Source organism: Bos mutus, chromosome 22, assembly GCF_027580195.1.
Source record: "Bos mutus isolate GX-2022 chromosome 22, NWIPB_WYAK_1.1, whole genome shotgun sequence".
NCBI lineage: Eukaryota > Metazoa > Chordata > Mammalia > Artiodactyla > Bovidae > Bos > Bos mutus.
This window is the reverse complement of record NC_091638.1, coordinates 25,395,953-25,402,291: the sequence shown is the minus strand read 5'-3', so window position 1 is coordinate 25,402,291 and position 6,339 is coordinate 25,395,953. Positions and strand designations below refer to the sequence as shown.

At 38.4% G+C, this 6,339-nt stretch overlaps 1 pseudogene; it reads right to left on the bottom strand.

Annotated features, from left to right (window-relative positions):
- Positions 1-4,271: 4,271 nt before the first annotated feature.
- On the bottom strand, positions 4,272-4,372 carry LOC138984832 (U6 spliceosomal RNA; annotated as a pseudogene).
- Positions 4,373-6,339: the final 1,967 nt, after the last annotated feature.

The window sequence follows — 6,339 nt, the reverse complement described above, 5'->3', positions numbered from 1 at the left end:
GGGATCTTCCCAACTCAGGGATTGAATCACATTTCTTTTGTCTCCTGTATGGCAAGTGGGTTGTTTACCACTACACCACCTGGGAAGCCCACCCATTACTTGACAGGTAAACAAATGGAGCTTCAGAGTGTTAAAACATTTTATTACATGTCACACAATCAGTGGCAAAATTATGATACAAACTCAGACTCATCTTTATCACAGTGTCTCTTCTCTTCCTTTGAGACTACCTTGCTTTTCCTATCCTTGTGAAAAGTGGAAGTTGCTAAGTCGTGTCTACCTCTTTGTGACCCCATAGACTATATAGTCAGTAGAACTCTCTAGGCCAGAGTACTGGAGTGGGTAGTTTTTCCCTTCTCCAGGGTATCTTCCCAACCCAGGGATAGAACCCAGGTCTCCCACATTGCAGGCAAATTCTTTAACAGCTGAGCCACAAGGGAAGCCCTATCCTTGGAGGATTGCAAACAGGCTTTAAGGAACATGCACTGGTGAGTTGTTTGACAGGTGATGCACTAGATCACAACTTGAACAAAGGCAGAGTGGCTATTTACAAAATAGAAGCATTCCACAGAAACGTTTAAACAATCTTTAGGGACTCAGGAACTTCCTGATTATAGCTCTAGTAGAGCAAAATCTAAGCTATAGGAGATAGCAGAATGGCATAAGGAATATTCCTCAGAGGGTGCTGCTTGAGGGAGATTTGACATAAACTATATGTAAGATGGAGAAAATGTGGAAACAGTGTCAGATTTCATTCTCTTTGGCTCCAAAATCAAAGGAGACAGTGACTGCAGCCACAAAATTAAAAGATGCTTGTTCCTTGGATAAAAAGCTATGGCAAACCTAGGCAGTGTATTAAAAAGCAGAGACATCACTTTGCCTACAAAAGTCCATATACTCAAAACTATGGTTTTTCCAGTAGTCACGTATAGATGTGAGATTTGGACCATAAAGAACACTGGGCCCCCCAAACGAATGCTTTTGAACTGTGGCACTGGAGAAGACCCTTGAGGGTCCCTTGGACTGCAAGGAGATCAAACCAGATAATCCTAAAGGAAATCAACCCTAAATAATCATTGGATGGACTGATGTTGAAACTGAAGCTCTAATATTTTGGCCACATGATGCAAAGAGCTGACGCATTGGAAAAAACCCTCATGCTAAGAAAAATTGAAGGAAAGAGGAGAAGGGGTCTACAGAGAATGAGATGATTGGATGGCATCACTCACTCCATGGACATGAGTTTGAGCAAGCTCAGGGAGATAGTGAAGGACAGAGAAGCCTGACATGCTGCAGTTCATGGGGTCGCAGATAGTTGGAACTCGCTTAGTGACTGAACAACAACAACGATATATAATATATGCTCTAGACCAGCCATATGCCATCTCCAGCCATATGTTGCCAGTTACCTTTTGCACTAGATTAACTACCTCGGGACTCCCTTTTCCTGCCCAACCACTCAGACTCTAGGGTCAGTCTGCCCAATGCAACTCATGACACAGGTGGTAGGAACACATTATACAAGTTCAAAAGTCATTACCCATCACTTTTCTTATCTTCCTTTTATTATTTTTAAAAATATGTATTACCTTCACTTCATCATTTTCAACCATTTCAGGACATGGTTTTTGATATTATGCATTATCAGTGTGAGGAAAGGAAGTTAACACTAAATCATGATTTTTCGGAAAACCACTGTCTTTCAGAATTCATATTTTAATCACAACTGCAGATAAACAGAGCACCACTTTGAATTCCAGTTTATTGGAGTTTTCTGTAGTAGTATAGAGTCTGTGTCCCAAATAATTCTGCAATCTGCCACCTCTCTTTGATACTTTCACATCAGGCCTCCTCTACCTTTTTTCAGAAGTCTCATATTTCCATAATGGGCAAACTCATCTGAAAGTTCCTTAGAGAATAAAATCCAAATTCCTCGCATGACCAAAAGCCTTTCTCTGATTCTTTCTTTTAAAGTATTACAAATTCTCACTTTGCCGAAGTGTTTATACTTCACAAAGACACCGTGTTTTTTACTTTTCTACACCTGCTTTAGTTGCTAGTGCCTCTTCCTAAAATATTCATATTTACCTTGTCCTCCTGGAAAACTACTACTGTCTTTCAAAACCTTACATAAATATCTCGGTCCAGGAATCTTTGCTTTGTCCACCAGGCTGGTTTTAGGAAACTGGATCATAGAATACAGCATTTGCAATGGTGTAGTCAAATGTTCATTGTTAGTTGCATACTAGTTTCAGAAGATGCTTTACTCTTCCAGAGGTAGAAAGATTTGGCTTAAATCCAAAAGCATTCCTTTTTGTCACCAAGCACACAGGTTGTTGGGTTTCATGAGCAACACTAACAACATGACAGCAATGACGTATGTACATGTGCATATATACATATATATATGCAAATAAACACGTGCACACACCAAAAACACAACTGTAAAAGAAGCGTCAAAGATTCCCTCAAATAATATTTATTTTTCTTTCTCTTTCTCATTTAGATAGCTTAGAAGCACTGTCTCTTCAGTGTGTTCATTATTGCTTCTTTTGCTTACCTTATGCAGAACGCAATTAAACTAGCCTAGGTATGCAAACGGCTCAAAAATTGTGTACCCTTAATGGGTCAAGTGCATAAATATCTAGGGTTGAGATCACAGAAAGCTGCTCCTCTCCTTTTTTCTGCAGCCTTGTATTTTTTATATACATTGTTGTTTGGTCACTAAGTCGTGTTCGACTCTTTACGGCCCCCATGAGCTGCAGCACACCAGGCTTTCTTGTCCTTCACTATCTTCCTGAGTTTGCTCAAACTTACGATGTCCACTGAGTTGGTGATACCATCCAATTATCTCATCCTCTGTTGCCCTGTTCTCCTCTTGCTCTCAATCTTTCCCAGAATCGAGGTAATTTCCAATGAGTCGACTCTTCACATCTGATGGCCAAAGTATTGGAACTTCAGCATCAGCCCTTCCAATGAATATTCAGGGTTGATTTCCTTTAGGATTGACTGGTTTGATCTTCTTGCTGTCCAAGAGACTCTCAAGAGTGTCCAGCACCACAGTTCAAAAGCATCAGTTCTTCAGCACTCAGCCTTCTTTATGGTCCAACTCTCACATCCATACATGACTACTGGAAAAGCCATAACTTTGACTTTATTCAGACCTTTGTCAGCAAAGTGATGTCTCTGCTTTTTAATATACTATCTAGGTTGGTCATAGTTTTTCTTCCAAGGAGCAAGTGTCTTTTAATTTTGTGGCTCCAGTTACCATCTTCAATGATTTTGGAGCCTAAGAAAATAAAATTAGTCACTGTTTCTGTGCTTTCCATCTATTTGACATGAAGTGATATGCACATTAATTCCCCTGAAGTTGCTGTATTGACTTCATGGAATACCATTGCCACCTGCTGGTCATATTGAGCCATTAAAATGCTGCCATTTAACCAAATTACAAAGATTATTCAGGTTTGGCTATGTTGTTGTTACAACTAATTTTTATATATTAGAAGTAGAGTGGTCAATGTGACTCAAGTTTCCATTTAATTACACATCGTGCATAATTAAACTAGCCTAACTTAATCAAAACAATGACTGAATGGAAGTAATAAGCCTTGGTTGTCAAGAATACAGACTTTTGACATCAGAAATAGAGCCTCAAGATTTAACTTTACCATTTTTAGCCTTGGAACCTTGGGTAGGTCGCATAACCTATCAAGATTTACGTTTCTCGACAAGGTAAAACTAGATTTTTAGTAGTGGGTTCTTCATAGGGTTGGTATAACCAATCAATGAAATAACAAATTTGAAATGGCAATACGGTATCAGGCACATGGTAAGCAATTCATGCATGTTCTTGGATACTTTTTCCTTGAGCGCTGCTCTTCTTCCAGTTGCAATATCTGTAAAGTCAGTTTTGTCTCTTGACATTCATTTTCTTCTGAATTTTTCAATTAATAAATACGTGATTTTCCAACAGAGTTTCGTCTGTTATATAAAGTACAATAAGGTTAGTGCTCTATTTGTTCAACCTTAGTTATATATGAATCAGTCAACCCTGCAAACCCCAGGTTTAAATCATTATTTGCACTTCTCACAGCACTCATTTTAAAGATTAAAGTATATTTAATGTTCAATAAAATACAATGATCTAGTACTCAGTAATGAGTTTTAATATTTGTAGTCACCATAAAAACTGCAACTCAAAACAAGATATAAAACATTTCCATTATCCCAAGTATTTTCTCATGTCTTTTTTAAATTAAAAAAGGAAGAAAAAAATGGATTGTCTCAAAACATCTATGTAACCCTTATACAGGCTCTATGGTAATCTTCTCTGTATCAGGACAACTTTACTTCATTTGCCGAAGTGCGTATGACCCATTGCATTTCTGATTTCCTCCCTTATTCTCTCAGACCCAGGGGAAATTATAAAAAGGAGAAAGAACAATTAACCCAGAAATGCTCTTGAGTCAATTTAAGATCAACAAACTCTGAGTGAATATAGAGCCTCCAGGCCACTTCAAGATTTAAATCTCCATAAGATGTCTTTATAACATTACCAATATTTTAGAGGGATAGGATATGCAATCTTTTAGAAAAATGACGGTCCCCAAACACCATGGCTGCACTGGTTTACATTCCCACCAATAGTGGAGGAGAGTTCTTTTTCCTCCACACACTCTCCAGCATTTACAGTTTGTAGATTTTTTAATGATGGCCATTCTGACCAGTGTGAGGTGGTATCTCATTGTAATTTTATTTTGCATTTATCTAATAAATAGCAATGTTGATCATCTTTCATGTGCCTGTTAACCATCTGTATGTCTTCTTTGGAGAAATGTCTGTTTAGGTCTTCTGCCTATGTTCAGGTTTTTTTTTAATTGCATTATGTGATGAGCTATTTGTCCTTTTAAAAATTAAGCCCTTCTTGGTAACATCATTTGGTAATATGTTCTCCCAATTCATAGGTTGTCTTTTGCTTTGTTTACCATTTTCTTTGCTGTTCAAAAGTTTTAAAGTTTAACTTAGTCCCAGTTGTTTATTTTGCTTGTATTTCTTTTGCCTTGGGAAAGAGATCTAAGAAACTATTGTAATCATTTATGTCAGAGAATATTTTGCTTATGTTCTATTCTCAGCTATGTGATCTTATACCACATGAGTTTGCTTTGAGAAATAAATAACATGTTTGCAAAGTTCCCTGGTGGCTCAAATGGTAAAGTGTCTGCCTACAATGCAGGAGACCTGGGTTCAATGCCTGGGTCTTGAACCAGGCAAAGGTCTTCCTGACCTCCTGGACAAGGAAATGGCAACCCACTCCAATATTCTTGCCTGGAAAAATCCCATGGACGGAGCAACCTGGTAGGCTACAGTCCACGGGGTAGCAAAGAGTCAGATACGATTGATAGACTTCACTTTCTTTCTTTCTTCCTTTGCAAAGTTCAGGAGTTGCCAAGATCACCCTCACTTCTGATACTAACTGCAAATTCAGACTGTCCCAATATCACCCTCAGCGGAATTCCTTGGTTAGGAATCTAACAAAGTTTTGCCAAGAGAAGGCATTTGCTCTTAGCAAACACCCTCTTCCAACAACACAAGAGACAACTCTACACATGGACCTCACCAGATGGTCAATATTGAAATAAGATTAATTATATTCTTTGCAGCCAAAGATGGAGAAGCTCTATGAAACAAGACCGGGAGCTGACTGTGGCTCAGACCACAAATGTCTTAATGCAAAATTCAGACTTAAATTGAAGAAAGTAGGGAAAACCACTAGGCAATTCAAGTATGACCTATATCAAATCCCTTATGAATATACAGAGAAGGGAATGGCAAACCACTTCAGTATTCTTGCCTTGAGAACACCATGAACAGTATGAAAAGACAAAAAGATAGGACACTGAAAGATGAAATCCTCAGGTTGGTAGGTGACCAATATGCTACTGGAGATCAGTGGAGAAATAACTTCAGAAAGAATGAAGAGATGAAGCTAAAGCAAAAACAACACCCAGTTGTGGATGTGACTAGTGATGGAAGTAAAGTCCGATGCTGTAAAGAACAATACTGCATAGGAACCTGAAATGTTAGGTCCATGAATCAAAGCATTTGGAAGTGGTCAAACAGGAGATGACAAGAGTGAAATCAAAATTTTAGGAATCAAAGAACTAAAATGGACTGGAATGGGTGACTTTAACTCAGATGACCATTATATCTACTACTGCGGGCAGGAATCCCTCAGAAGAAATGGAGTAGCCATCATAGTCAACAAAAGAGTCTGAAATGCAGTACCTGGATGCGACCTCAAAAATGACAGAATGATCTTTGTTCATTTCCAAGGTA